Here is a 16,477-nt window from a genome sequence, read left to right as displayed (position 1 = left end):
CCAGATTTCCCCTTGCAAGAGGCCAATAAAACCATTCCTGATTCACGCCATGGTTAGCTGGGTTTCCTGTCACTTGTACTTGCTGTAATTTTAATTCGACTAGCTTTTCTAGTGCGTCCAGAAAATTGACAACTATTGAGTCTTTTTTTTTTTTTTAACTTACCTGGTGAGGAATATGTCCACAATCCAGAATGAATGATATCAAAATTCAATAATGTATCTGAAAATGTTACGAAAGACAAAAAGTACTGCTCTAAAAAAAATCTTAAAAAAAAAAAAAAAGACAAGCAGAAACTTTCAATCACAGGTACGACCTTTCCACTAAAAAGTTATGCACCTTGAATATAAAGAGTTCTGCAAGCACATCTAGGCAGCCTTGGCCCTCAGGCCTCCCAAAACCTGTTTATAATGGTTCCTGATATATTGCTCAGGTCAGGACCACAACCATGGCTTGACACACATCTGAGCACATTCTTCCACAGAAGTACAGCCAGAGACAATGAGGCAGTCTCCAAACAAGACTTGGTCATCAAAGAACAGGGGTTCTGAGCACAGCCTGTGTGGTAGAAATTTTACAAATCAGCCTGGAATAAAGAAAGTCTAAGTAAAACCATAGAAGTTCTTCCAGTGAACTTTGCAAAGTATTAGAATTAAAAAAAAAAAAAAAAAAATTCTTTGGGATCCTTCTAAAGGGTATAACACAAAGGGAGAGAAGTGTTACTCTCATGCTTTTAGGCAAGTAAAAAAAGCAGGAGATGAACAGAGTCAGAGACAGCAGGCCCCTGGCCCAAGGGAGTCTTGGAATCTCAAGAGCCATGGATTTTTAATTCCATTGTCTCTCTAAATCTGCTCAGTGAGAACAGTCCCTTCATCTGCTCTCAAGGTGAGGCTGCAGGCATTCTCTCAGATTCTTCCGGGCACTCAAGAAATGAAAAGACTTCCCTACCCTGGTTGGTGTAGGGAAGAAGCTATGTTGTATAAAGGGTTAAAATTCTACTTGGCTTATCTTTTCCACATATCTCCTTTTTCATTTACTTCTTCTGTTACTAATAATTTCCAAGATTACTGTAGGGTTTGAGATAGGGAAATTCCTCTTGCTTGATACAAGATGGCATCTTGTTCTCCAGCCATGGAAGTGCTTAAAGCTAACTTTCATGGGAATTTTCACAGGCTCTTTAGAGACTCACTTCCCTAGTGGGCTTCCCCAGTGGGCTTCCCCAGTGTGGATACTGTGGCTAACCACTCCTGACCCTTCAGCTTCTGTGCCAGTGTATTCCCTACAGCATCTTCCTGGTGAGGTTCTCTACCTTCTGGGCACCATTCCTTTAGAAAATGACAGGTGGACATTTCAACTGGGGGTTCCCGAACAGGTCCTGGGGTCCCTGCACCTTTGGCATACTATCAGTTAGGAATGAAGCCACCACTTCCTGGGAACTCTGCTTCTGCTGCACACATCACAGGACATCCCAGCTTCCTGAAGCAGAGTTGGGCACTAGACCCCTGTGTCCCATAACTATAAGAAAATCATACTGTGCTCTTCAAGTAGTTCCAGTGAAGGGCCTCATCACTCTATGCAAAGATGTTAAGACTTACAACAAAGCTCAAAGGATCCTTTACTCCAAATTCTTTTTTTCCATAGCCATACTCTTTTTATCAAATGTCAAATATAAGAATTAAGTAATTCGATTATGCAAACTTCCTTTGAAAATCTGTAAGTCTGTCTGGTAATCTACCTCTATATAGGGTACCAATGGCAAGACATTTTTCCCACCTGAGCAGCAGAAAGAACAGCATACCCCAGAAAGGAAGAGGTGATATCAGCAGGAGGGAGTTCTCAAAGATGCTTAAACAGTATCTAAAGAGTCCCTCAAATTTCTAGATGAGAACAGGGACTTTGGGGGTCTGGAAACCTTGCAAATTGAAAATTGAACCAATAAGCCAGAAAAACATAAGCAGTTACTATTATGCTTTCATTAATATCTAATAGATGATAAATTGGGTTTATCAAAATGAAATGATAATGAAATCTCAATTATGTTTACCAGTAAAGGACAAAAATTATCCAAAGTTGTACCTATTTAGTCTTAAAATATATAAAGTGACTCAGTGTAATTACCAATCACTTTTCTAATGATATTTTCCTTAGGATAATATTAGGGTTAATCAGAATATCTAGAGTGTATACCTCTAAATTAAAAAGGAGATGAGTAGGAAAGGAGTAAATATGTTCAGAGGTATCCTGAGTTGCCAGGGAAGTTAGTCTAGAACTTAAAATCAAACTACAGAAACGTCACAAGACGGGTAACATACACATTCAATAACCATCTTGTATGTTTCCCCAATAGGCAATTATAGAATGTATTTCTACACCAAGCCACAAAAATATTTTCTCAAAATACTTTGCACAGAAATCATAAAAAAGCTTGGCATAAATGTTTGGTGGCTTCTTTCAATGTTATATTTTTAAGAAGAGGGGAGGGGACAGGAGGAGAAGACAAAAGGAAGAAACAGCATTTCATCAGCTAGAACAAACAACAATTTATCCACCACTTGGACCATGAATCCTGGATATAAGCTTCTAAGGTACAGATCAAACACTTTAGTAAAGTGAAACATTTGACAGCCACAAGACTGCAGCCACCACATGGTTCTCCTCATCCCATTATGTGCAGAGCTCTCTAACAATGTTGAGCATTTCAAAATAAATAAATAAACACAAAAGTCTGTGCCTTTAAAAATAGCTTCCTAAATTGGAGACACAAAACACATGCACACTGACTGTGGGTACATGCCCACACAAGCCGGACTTGGAAAGACTACAATGAAAGAATGAAAAACAGAAGGAGAAAAGTGGGAGTGGCACTTTCAAACAAGACTTAAGAAACAGGCAGCATAATAGAGACACCACATCCTAGGTTAATCCGTGCAGAAATGACTGCACAGGCAGAAGATAAGCTTGAGAGGAGAGTTTCCTCATTCGTGGTTTCTCTATCCCAAGGTAACAACAGCCAAGTACCCAGGATCCAAATATTCTTCCCAAACAGATTAAAGATTAAAAGAAGAATACAAGTGCTTTTTTCTGATATAACGAAAGTTTAGTTGTCTTTGCTAGGATGACTAAAACAAAGAAAATATGCCAATGCTATTACATTTTAAGGGGTGTCCAAACGCTAAATGGGAAGACTTCAATTGCCCTATGAAGTTAAATTATGGTTAACTATATAATTAAATGTCTATGTCTTCTTCTCATAAGCTGTGTTATCAGAAATAATACCCAACTGGATTAGAAAAGGGTATAGAATGAGAAACAAATCTAGACTATAATATGCGCACAAGAGGATTATGGGAAGCCTGAAGTTTATTGATTATTAAATGAGAATGAGTAGTCTATGCAATTTAATTAAAGGTACATATTTTATTTTTCAGATTTAAAATTGTATTTTTTATTCTCAATTTCATCAATGACGATGATGCTTCAAAAATTTTCCCAAGAAGTGACACAGAACAGGGAGGCCCTGATCCCTCCACCCAGCCTGCCACAGTTTTCATCCATGACGTAAGTTGTTTTCAAAAGATGTTTCCACTGATGACCAGGTTCAGGAGCTGCTGACTTCCTCCACTGCTTGCCAGATGGCTTCCCACAACACTCGCATGCACAGAGTGCCCAAACCTTCCCACCACATAACCTTCCTGGAGAGGCAGGAGTGAGTACCACATGTTTTGCCAGCTAAGCCCAGGTGGATCCAAGGGGTTTGGGTAAATTGCCACGTAAACTACAAACCTCGGTGCCAAGAATAGAAGACAGGTGGAACATGTGAAGGGATCCTAAGTCATGTACTACAGCCACCAAGTGTACCTGCGCAAGGCAGTGGCAGGGCTGAAAACCTTTACCTAAAACTTTCTAGGAAAGCTAGCCTGGAAAGTCTATTCCGTGGGTGGTCTCCCTCATGCTCAACAATATGCCCACAATAAAGTCTTGTTTGGGTGACACTGCTTGCCTCTTCATGAATTCAATCTCAACTGGAGCAAAAAATCTTGGGTTGACTGGTGACACAGCACTTCTATTACTGTTATTTTCACAACTGTCATGTTATTGCAGTAATTAATATGAAATATTCCCAATTTTATTACCCACTTTCCTTCATTTCTCTACTGATTTATTCATGCAAACATTCGCTTGTAATAATTATTGAGCCCACTTATGCTATGCACTAAGGATTGTGAAATACAAAAATACAGCTTTGAAAAGCTAATAGCCTAGAATGGGAAACAAGGAAGCAGTGGCTGCAAAAAGAGGCACATGTGCAGGATCAGGGGGAGAGGTCATGCACAAGTTCTCATTTCTCAAACTTCTTTTGTAGACATAATCCTAACTCAAAGAGCAGGGAGGAAATTATTAAAACCCTAATATTCTGAGCACAGACCCCAAGATTAAATCTGTCATCCCTGATGATATATAGTTGATTAGTGGCAGAGTCCCAGCCAGAGTAATGTATGCCTTTTCACTTCACTGAGCTGTATTTTCCCATTCACGAAGATTTTGATCAAAAGTCACCATCACCCCCAACTAGTTATTGAATTCATGTGCTTCCTATATCCACATTCAGAATTCCAGTAGGACAACTAGAACAATACTCTCTACATGCTGATCCTCAGAAATTTTGATGACTTTCTGTCCCTTCTTTCTCATTTCTAAACTGTGTCTCTTAACCTTTCTTGTCATTTCCTTCTAGTGGAAATGGACTTAAGTCAGTAGTAGTCAATGAATGAAAAAAAAAAAAAAATGAAGGCAACCTTAAAGAAAGCATCCTTAAACTTTAACTGGAAAGAGAGGCCAAGGGCAGACCACACGATCTATGTAAGCATGTGCAGAAAATATGTGGTTCCCTAACTGTGAAACCCTTAACTCCATGCTACCCTGGGAAACTTCTCACAGACAAACATTCTGATGGCTTCACTTCCAAAGCTATGGTGCCCCTCCCTCAATTCCATCCCACCTGTGCGTGGGGCTATGCATGTGCCTCCATACAGCATATGGATTCTCACAAACTAGTGTTTCAATTCATGGCCTAATGATGACCTGATTTTTTTTTTTGCAGCAATGCTTACTTGATTAAAAATCTTTTTTAGAATTTTGCTTTTAAAACCTTTCAAAATCACACAATTCTATTCAAAAATCCTCCATGGTGATATAACCTTTAAATGTAAGTGTGGTTGCAGAGGCACTGCCTTGTTGCAACCAATGACCTCATCATAGGACTAAAAGCAGAGATCCATCAATAACAGCTTATAGTTGGTAATCTAAGGATCTTGATAATTCCTATTGACAATTTGCAAGATAGATGAGTGAAGGGTTAATAAAAGAGCGGCTTTTTCCAGTTAGAAAACTATCTCAGACTTCACTGGTTATTGCTTAGTTCAAGGGCTTGCAGAACACTCCAAAGAAAATATTCCCTCTAGTAATACTTGGAACAAATTGGTGATTTGGATGTTTCAGCCAATTAAGACACCAGGGAATTACAAGCCTCAACCAGACACAGCCTCTGTAATATAAAGCTGAACCATATGTGGTGTCAGTTTCTCAATCACATCAATTGGGTGGAAGGAAGCCAACTAAAGAAGAAAATCTATGGTCACACTGATTTCTGCACTGACTGCAGTTGCTAAAACAGCTCTGAAATAGCCCTTTCCAGAGAAGGTTCCAGAGCAGGAGGTGGCCTGCCACCAACTCGGGGAAGCCTGGGGAAAGGAAGGCAGACTAAAAGAAACAACTCTGCAAGCTATCTTCCAGGGTAAGATCTTAACAAGTTTTACAGCAAAACAAACCAAATTAAATGAAGCAAGCTGTGCTCCCAGAACTAAAAGGAATATGTTAGTTCCTGGTTCTTTCTTCATCAAAAGGATTTCAGTGTGAACCCACCAACTATCTCAGCTTCCCAAGTTTCATTTCTAAATTTTATTTGACATAATAATGTTTGCTGGGAATAAAAACAGAGCTCCAAAGCGGTAAAGCAAAGGGGGCAGATTAGGCACACAAAGTCAGTGTTGGAGATCTGGTGGCTCCAATCATGGTTGTGTGGCTGTCACCTGTGTGGGTGCCCAGCTCTATACCTTGAGGGAGGACCAGTGAGCACTGCATTCTCAAAACCATATTTAACCCTCTCACTTTTGAATGACCCAGTAAATTTGTAGATTTCCTACCTTAGGCTGTTATACATGAATAAATGTGTTTGTCCATTCTTAGAGAGTGGTTTCTGGTGCTAAATTATGTAAAGTTTTCCTACTCTTTCTTGAGAAGTCATTACTCCATTATATCCATACTGGTAGAAGACAGGGTAAGAATCAAACTATACACTGCACAACGAGACCACACAGTCCACCCGGGCACAGAGCAAAGCCTTCTGCAATGACAGAAGATCACGACTCTCCAAGCGTCTGGAAGTCTTTAAGATTAAATCACCACAGTTTATAAACAGTAGAGAAATAATTCACTCATCCCTACCAAAGCTGATGAAACTAAAAGGATGACGAGTCTTCAGAAAGAAATTTGGTAGTAAGATCCAATTTAGTTACTAAGGTTTTCTACAAGAAAGAAATAGAGTTATAGTTACACTCAACTAGTAATTCGTTTTACTTATTACTGTTATAAAAACAGACCCAAACTTGATGCACCCATCTACCACCCACATTGATAATCCACTCATTCAACAGAAATTCACTTGGACACCAATGAATAAATAAAGAAAGGAAGAAATAATTCTTCAAAATGTTGAGAAAATACTCAACTATCTGAAATTCTTAGATTGTCTTAAAGATACACCCTAAAAATTCAAAACCGGTCAAAGTTATGCATTAAGGAAATCATAAATTATTTTCTAGAGCCAAATTATTGAAAACATTTGTATCCTATAAAAGTAGTAAACTATCTAGCCTCATCTCAAAAAGTATGAAATGCTACCCAACAGAGTTCTTGCGCCTATCTAGTGGTCTTGTGGAAAGATTCCCTTACAGACATCTGTTGAAACATCACCACACAGATAAACATTTTACTCATAGATGTATCTGTGCTTCAAGGACAAGGTCATTGGGTACTCATTATCAGTAGGAGTATTTTATCTAGATAAAGAAATTAATTAAAAAGTACAATTCCTGGTCTGGAAATGACTTAAATCTAGAGTCATTACGAATAAGCCTGTCATTTACTGTTGAAGAAATGTGGTTTTAATTAAAGTAAAATAAGAATGAACACACAAACACATTGCTCAAGATGTTTCAGATGTCATAATAAAGTATTGCTTCAAATTGCTTTGGAAGGAAATGTACATACAGAGAAGGAAAATATTAAGTAGGAAAATAAGATAGTAAAAAGGATAATTGAGTTACAAGAGGGCAATAAAAGAGAAGGAAGGTGTCTGCTGTTTTTTTGTTTGTTTTGGTTTTGGTTTGGTTTGGTTTTTCTCTTTTACACTTTACTTTTACTTTTGGGGGAGGTGTGCAGAGGGGAGAAAAGAGAGGGCATCTTGCCTAGGCATTCAAGTACTATTTCATGGTCACATTGTGCTCTGGCTGATAGAACAATGGGATGATTCTTTTAAACTGGCTGTCAAACCAGGCTCCTCCATCTCCCCACAACAGTTTACCAGCACTCAAAACCTGATGATCTGGAATCTCAACTTGCTTCCTTCTAAGGAGGGAGAGGTTGTTTCCAAATCATGTAACAAACCAACACTGCTATTTCTTCCCCTTGGCCCCTCTCTGTTGGGGAATTAAATCTCTTTACTATCAATCAATAGGCTCCCTATTCACCTCAGATCTCTGGCTCCTTCCACCTGAAAGGACTCAAAATCTGCTTATTCCAGACTCAAATCCTACCTATTTCTGGTCATCTCAGGTCTGGTTACTCAAAACACACCCACCTCTCTCTACTTCCCTGTTTACAGGGAGTTCATCATATTCCAAGAAGCCACTGTTTTCTACAAGCTCTGAGTTTATGTTAGGCTTTTGTACCTACCTAGATTGTAAACCTTATTCCAAAGCTACATCAGACCTTTTTTTTTCCTATCTCCCAAGAGAGTAGGAATGGGAAGCAATTATTAATAATAATTTTTAAAAATCCTGATGTTTGACAGCAAATAAAAAATAGTTTCTTCTAAAACAGTCAGCCCTTGCATTTGCTGCAGTGTATTCCTGGCAGTGATAGGGTAGACTTTATTACTGCAGGAGACATACTGAAATTAACCATGACGTTGATACTGAAAAACTGAAGACAGTTTGGGCATGGTGTGCACCTCTTTATTCCCAGGGACAAAGAAGCCTGAGGCAGGAGAACCAAAAGTTCAAAGTCAGCCTCAGTAACTTAGTGAGACCCTGTGTCAAAATAAAAAGTAAAAAGTGGTAACCAGAATTACATTACAAAAGTAATATAGTACCCACTCTAATCCTCTACAGTCATTGAAAAAAAGTCAATCCATATTCTAAATTTCAAATATCTGTATATAATATGTGTGTGTGTGTGTGTGTGTGTGTATACACATATATTCATACACACACAGGACCCAGCATGCTAGTAGGGAGCATGGATACATTAAAATACCAAAAAGAATGTTCTGAAATATTACAAATTTATCATCAACTCATCCATTAGATATAATTAACATGATTTAATAAAGTTCTCTTTCCTTATAGGTTTGTGTGGGGTATGGGTAATAACCAGGAACTGAATTCAGGGGTGCTTTACCACTGAGTTACATCCCTACCCTTTTTTATTTTTTTGATTTGAAACAAGGCCTCACTAAGTTGCTCAGGTTGGACTTGAATTTGTGATTCTCCTGCTTCAGCCTCTTGAGTTGCTGGACTGAGAGGCATGTGCTACCGCACCCAGCTTGTTCTCTATCTTTCTAAAGGACCACTTGGATTGTTTTCTTTCACCTTTTTAAAACTTTCCAAGGAAAATTTGCTTTCAGCAACTTTCCAAATGATACCAAATTATATTCACGAGTCCTTCTACTGATGAGAACAATGTTCTCCAATTGACATCACTTAGCAAATAGGTAAATAAGGCCAAGGCACCCTGTAAACATCTATAGCACTATATGATGACTTTGGTACTCATCTGGTTTTTGGTTTATCCTATTTGACTCTTCCCCTTCAAAACTACCCAATAACCTCAGGTATAACCCTGAAAAAGGAATGAAAGTGGTATCACTAATAAAATAATTAAAAGATATCTAAAAAATCAGGGAAAAGAAGCATTCACACTCCTGTGATCACTCATGGGCATTGTGTGGGGATTACTGATGTGAACACAAAACTCAAGACTTTATTAGACTTTCAGCACCTTTTCATTTTTAGTGCCACCAAGAATGATGGCAGTACTGGCAGACTGGAATCATACACCAAAAATTATTAGATGAAAATATGAGAAATGATGTAGGAACTTCTAAAACTTAATATCCAAAGAGAGAGAGAAATACCAAAGGTGGTAAAGCAATACTGTGCTACCAATATCAAAATGAATACTCTTAAATCAAGAATTCCTGAGTATCCAGAGAAAATGTACCTCACTGGCTTAAAATTCAAGCCACTCATATTCTATCCTAGATCTTCCCTGCTATTCTGTATTTGGATATAGATCTGTAAAGCTCTCTAGTGATTTTATTTTATTTAACAAATAATTATATAGCCTTTATGTGGCAGGCACTATTCTAAGAGCTTGACAAATATTAGTCCAGTTAAGCCCCCTCAATGACCCTAGATCAGTCCTCATATTACTAACGGGGAAACAATAACACAGAATATGATGTGCTCAAGGTCACACAGCTAATGAGAGGCTGATCTATAATCCACTAAGTTCAAACTCTGTGCTCTTAATCACTATACCATGTTTCCTCTCCTAAAACATCCCAAGCTAAACTCAACACATTCTCTCCACACACACTGACATCCCGTTCACTTGGTCAACTACAAACCACACCCATCCCCCCTTCCCTCTCACCAGCCTTTTTAACCTTCATACTATCAAATGATGCCCTGTCAATTCTATTTCCAACCACCATGTTTACATCCAATCTTCTCCATCCATTAGTAGAGTTATCCTTATTTTTACTCAGCGTTAACACAATAGTCTTATCACTAATCCTACCTGCATGTCCTTGGAGATGTTCTAAATACTACTAGTGAAATTCATCCAATTTATATTTATCCATACAGGTCCTCTGCTAAGTTCTATGAATGCAAAATGATCCAAGGCTCTGAGAGAGTGACAAAATATTTCCCCAAACTCTGATCATGTCACCAGAAAATATTCATTAAATCTAGGCTGCTTGATAAGCCTGTCTAACTCTTTACCTTCACTTCCAAGTTTTCCATAATATACATTTTTCCCTTTACTTCTCTATATGAACCAATTTTTCCTAATCAAGCCACCAATATCTTCATCTCTCTTTATGTTTCCTCAAGTCTTCATGCTGTCTCCATGACCTCTCTGCACTGTGGCTGAAATCCTGTCAAGGCTGGACTTTCTTAAGATATCCCCAACCAGATGCAAACTTCCTGCAGAGAAAAAATTATAGCTATCTTAATCAGATAGGAAAATACCAGTTTACAAACCTTGCATTTTACTGTTTACAAACAAACTCTGACTTCTAACAGCAGATGTGAGTTCGTACTTCAGGATGAAGACATCCTCTGATACTCACCCCAGGAACAGCTAGCTAGTCTCCTCAGTCCTTTCCTCCCACATTTCTCTTCCTTCCTTACCTCCCTTTCTCCTCATCTATTTAGCAGGCCTTTATTATTTAAGACCTGATGTGAATGCTACTCCTCCAAAAGTCTTTCCAAATCCCCCCCAGCTAGCAGCAGTTCCTCTCTCCTCTGAACCCCACAGCACCTGGCCTGTGTGTGGCTTCCAGAATCCCTTACAGCCTGTACTGTTGCTGATATTTATGTGCATCCCACAGATAATTCAGTACTTCAAGAACAGACACTTGTCTTACTCATTTCCTACCATAGCTTTTTTCTAGCACAGAGGCCATCAGATGGTGAGGACAGAGGGTGAATGAAGGGTCAGTGAGTGATTGCATTTACACATGCTGGTTCAGGCTAAGAAGCTAACAAAATTAAAGAAAGTAAACAAGATAACCTCAGAGGAAGTAGAATGATAGAACCAAGCAGAAACACAATACAGGTAAAACATCATTCCTAGCTTTTTTCAGAAATACAATTCCCTTCCTCTAAGGTCTCATCATGGTATATCTGTCCTTAGACTATTGGAGGCAATATGGGCAATATGATTCCTGGTAATATATTGAATTATTGCTTTGTGAGAGCCATAAATAGGAAGAAATAAAAATCCTTGATCTGCTAAGCTGGAATGCTGATAACATTCCCAGAGGCAGATTGTTATATACAGATGTGGTTCTATGAACTCTTAAGTACCATGTTCACCAAAAATCTTTTGCAATTTCCTATGAGCTACTGAGGATGGATATAATTTAAAAAATCAGTCTCCTGTGAGGTTTAAGGCCACACTTCTGGATGCTGACTGGATTTTCAGTTCTGCTATGTATAAACATTAACAATAGGTAGGACTTTATATATATATTTTAACCTGTGATATCAGGATAATAGAACTTACCTCATACCATGACTCAGGGGATTAAACAAGAGTACATATGTAAGGCACTTAACATAGTGCTTGGCACACAGGAAGGGGTTAAACAATACTTATTACCCTACAAAAATATGTAAAAAAACTGTTATTTGACTTTAAGAAACTTATAATCAAGTTGCAGAAGATGACACATATACAAATACATCATGGGAATTCAAATCATCATCCATGTCTTGAGCTTTGACTTATATAAAAAGACACAAGATTAGGCACTAAAGAGAATAAAGAAACTGACCTTATCTTTTGAGAACTTAAGTCTACCAGCCCAGACTAATAATTACCCTCAATTAATTGTAAGTGAGATATTGTTAAGAGATACACTAGAAAGGGCTCCCCAGAAAATACACTCTGCCAGTGACTCCCAACTGAGGCTGTCTGGCAACATCTGGGGACATTTTTCATTGTCTGAACTGAGAGGTGGGTGGCAGGAGTCTGCTAATAGTTTGTAGTGGGTAAAGAACAGAGATGCTGCTAAATACCCTACAATGCAAGAGACAGCCCTCTGAAATAAGGAATCCTCCTGCTTAGAATGTCAACAATGCAGGGATCCAAATCCCTGCTCTTCTCAACTGTGCAGGGACTCTGGAGTGTCAGCTCCCATCCCCATGAACTGCCTGATTCACCTCAGTGAGACAGCTTCCTGGGGCTCTAGCAGCCTGGAGCTCTGCCAGAAGTGTCTCATGGTTGTTTCTCTTCTGAACTTATCTTCCATTTGCTCCAGGCCTCCCTTTCCACTTGTCACCACATGCCCAGTCAGGCCACGATCAGACCTTATAAAGCTGCTTAAATTCCCAGCTTTACCCCCCAAGCTCCAGTTACAACAATATGAGGTTGGCTATGGAAATATCAAGCTATTCTCATTTTTATAGCCTGCTTTTCTGAGGCTGGCAGTAAAATCTTTGAAACATTTGCCTAAAAAGAACAAAAGGCAAAGGAAATTACTATTACCTAACTGCAGCCAATTAAAATAATGAAGCTTCAAATGACTAAATTATCCAAAGCACAAACATACTTTAGACTCTTGTTTCCACAACGATCATCACTCTTGACCACTTAACATCTTTAAATGCACGGTAAAATATGTTTTTTGATGTTTTGACACTACTGGCCCTACCACAAAGCATACTCCAGCAGTGGTATACTCTTAAATAGTCAATGTTTTCTACTGATTTAAAACACTCACTGTTAACCCTATAAATTCATAGATAGAAGCATATATATCCCCCATCCCAACCATGTGTTAAAGCAAATTTAAACCACAAAGTTGTCGCACTCCTTATGGTGGCTACTTTTAGACAAAAGAAAATAATGTTAGCAAACTTAGGGAAATTGAAATCCCTGTGGTTTATAGGTGGGATTGTAAAATGTTTTAGCCACTATGGAAAACAGTAAGGTAGACCTCAAAAAAAATTAAAAAAATTACCACAGGATCCAGCATTCCCATCTCTGGGTATGTATCCAGAAAAATTTAAATGAGGATCTCAAAAGACTTATTTAATACTCAGGTCCATAGCAGCATTATTTACAATAGCTAAAAGGTAGAGCAACCTGAGTGTCTATCAGTGGATGAATGGCAAAAGTAAAATGTGGTAAATACACACAATGAAAGACTGTTAAGCCTTAAGAAGGAACTTTGGAGACATGCTACAACATGGATGGATCTCGAAGCACTATGCTTTGTGAAGAAAGCCATTCACAGAAAGACAAATTCTGTTATGACTCCACATCTATAAGGTATCTATAGTAGTCAAACTGAGGAAAACAAAGTGGAATAGTGGTGGTTGCCAGGAGCTGGGGTTAGGGAGAAATGGGGAGGTGTTGTTCAACAGGTATGGAGTTTCAGTTTTGCAAGATGATAAAGTTCTGGAGATTGGTGGCACAATAATGTAAATATACACTACACTGCTTAATTGTTCATTTAAAAATGGTTAAGAGAATAAACACTATAATGAACTTTACTATAAGTTAGGAAATAAAAAAAAAGTCATTCTACATATTCTCTTCTTGAAATCACCTCAAAATTTTCGGCATATCTAAGAAGTAACATCTGCATTTCTATCTGAAAACTAAGTTCAGTGCAATACATTCAGTTTAGATCTTGTTTTTCAAAGAAAAATAAATTTTTCAAGTGATGCAGAACAGAGTTTTCGCAATATACATTGCAAAAACGACACTTCTGTGGACTATTTATCTTTGCATGATCTACCACAAGAAGAATGATTTTGGAAGGCAGTGGAAACGACACAAATGTCTGTGAACACGGACATGGCTGGGTCAGTTATGACACATCCACACAATGAAAGAGTAAATGTATAGTTGTGCAAGGATGTCGATAAAGCAAATGTTGAATGGAAAAGTAAACTGCCAGGTAACACCCTTCATACTTCTTAAGCACTTAGGACCAGCAGTATAAAACAGTGTGGGTTCTGCTCACAGAAAGTACACATATCAATCAAGTATATGACTGCAAATAAGTTCCATGAAGAAAAATGGTGGAAGAAAAAAAGTGGAACCATACAAGGAACAAATCGTAGTAGCAGAGCACAGAGGATTTGTTTACCATGGAGCAGATTCACAACTTACACAAACTGAAGCCTGAATAAGCAACATTATTAAGCCAGGTGATGAATCAAAATAAACAACATTTGTGAAAAAATGCCATGCATGATCATGTGTGAAGACTAGTAAGTATTCCACAACTGGAAGCTTCATTAAGCCTATTTATAACAGCAAACAATCTCTTGGCCTGCATCAGGGGTAATTCCTGCTGGCTATATGGCTGACGCTATAGAGTCCCAGGACCTCATCACTTCATTTACTCTCACTTCTGCATAATATCATCTGGCCTCAAAAGGGCATTCGACTACCATCAATATACTGATGATTTCCAAAATTTTTCCAGCCCAGACCTCCTGCCCTGTTCCTACTCAACAGTTGCATTAGCCAACATCAAATGGTTCCATTAGTTACACCTGTAGCCACACACACACCCCAAAATTCTTGAGCAACCGACCATGCTTCCTGCTTACAGTCCCTCTATCTCAGGATCCCATCAGACCAGAAACCTTAAATAAGTGGTTTTCATCTGGCCAACTCTGCCCACCAGGGACAAAATGTCTAGAGAAATTTTTGGTTGCCACAACTTGGGAGAGAAGGGGTATCTCAGAGTGAATAGGGGCTGGGATGTTACTAGAGAGCCTGCAATGCACAAGACAGACCTCCATGGCAAGAATGTATGTGCCCAAAAGCATCCAGAGCACTGAGGGAGAGAAACCCCCGCCAATGACACTACATTGTTTCTTCTCCTGCTTCAGGACCTGTTTGGTCAATCAGCAAATCCTGTTGGCATCTCCTACAAAATAAGCTCTTATCATTTCAACCACTTCACTGCTTTCATCCTAATACAAATCATCTTTTAACAAAATAACTGGGCTCACCAGTTAGGGTATAGTGCCCAGCCTTATTTCATACAGTCTATACTATATCACACAGTAGTCATGCAAGCCTCAAGTTTCTAAATCAGTTTATGTCATTTCTCTTCCAAAGATCCTTCTACAAAGCCAAAGTTCCCATTCCTTGTGAGGCCTAAATGGACCTACATGGTCTCCATGTGTCTCGACCCCTCCCACACACTACACTTCATCTCTGTACCTTCTCATTTAACCCTGTGCTTCAACCACATCACCCCCTTTGCTACTCCTAACAAACCCCAAGCCTCAGGCTCTTTGTACTTGCTGTTAAGCTATTTGAGCAAACTGAAAAGTATTTGCACCAGAGATCTGCATGACTGACTGACTGCTTTCTTACGTTTGTTGCGTTTCTACTCATATGATAGCTTCTCACTGAGGTCTTCTCTAACTACCCGACTGCAAATACCTTTACCCCTTATACTACCTATCGTGCCTTGTCTTCCTTTTCTCAGAGCCCATATCACCATCTGATAACATGCTTTGTCTTTCATATTTGTAATGTCTACCTCTGCCACTTAAGAGACAAAAACCCCTTTTTGCCCATAGATGTATTCTCCACTCCTAGAGAAATTTCTAGCCCAGAAAAATATATTAGGGAACATTTTGTGAATAAACCACTGCTTTCCTGCCCAACCATTTCAATGTAGAAAACCCACCAAGTTTTATTTTGCGAATCAAAATGAAACTTTGCTATGCGTACTGGTGCACCACCTGCTTTGCTATCGAGTTTCCCAAATGCTACAGTTGACAGATTGTATTGTTCAGCATAAGAAATAAACAGAACTCGGCTTAACCTGTCACCAATGTGGTCACTATATGGAGGCTTGTTCATTCACTGGAACAAGCTTCTGGTACTGTTTTTTTTTGTTTGTTTGTTTTTGTTTTTAATATAACCTTTATAAATGATGTGAACCCAGATCCTGCTACAGAGAATATCCAGCCAAGTACACAGTTACAGAAGTATACCATTACAAAATCAAAATCAGACATTTAAACCACGTTTATCACCCATTCCATGAATTCCTGAGTTCTAATCATTCACATACCACTTCCAGGATTTAGGCTATATCCATGTCCTACATTTTTCCTCATAAATTGATTCACTCCTTTAATAAGCTTCTTACAAAACAATGAGTCCCTTTAAATCTGGAGTTATTCTCTACCCCATACACATTGAAATAAATATGGTACTAATAAAATTTAAAATGTTCACTCATATAATATTTAATACCTAACACATTGCTGGTGGTTTCCATTTTATACTTTGGGAAACACTGAACACTCTTCATTTATGAAAGAGAAAATAAAGTCCCAAGGAGCTTAATGCTTTTCTGGA

General features: G+C 38.6%; 1 protein-coding gene across 1 annotated transcript in view; it reads right to left on the bottom strand.

The window, feature by feature from the left end:
* The window catches only part of Arhgap42 (Rho GTPase activating protein 42), a 261,757-nt gene that overhangs the window by 139,523 nt on the left and 105,757 nt on the right, over positions 1-16,477 (bottom strand). The window lies entirely within an intron of this gene.

Source organism: Marmota flaviventris, chromosome 9, assembly GCF_047511675.1.
Source record: "Marmota flaviventris isolate mMarFla1 chromosome 9, mMarFla1.hap1, whole genome shotgun sequence".
NCBI lineage: Eukaryota > Metazoa > Chordata > Mammalia > Rodentia > Sciuridae > Marmota > Marmota flaviventris.
This window is presented reverse-complemented; position numbering and strand designations above follow the sequence as displayed.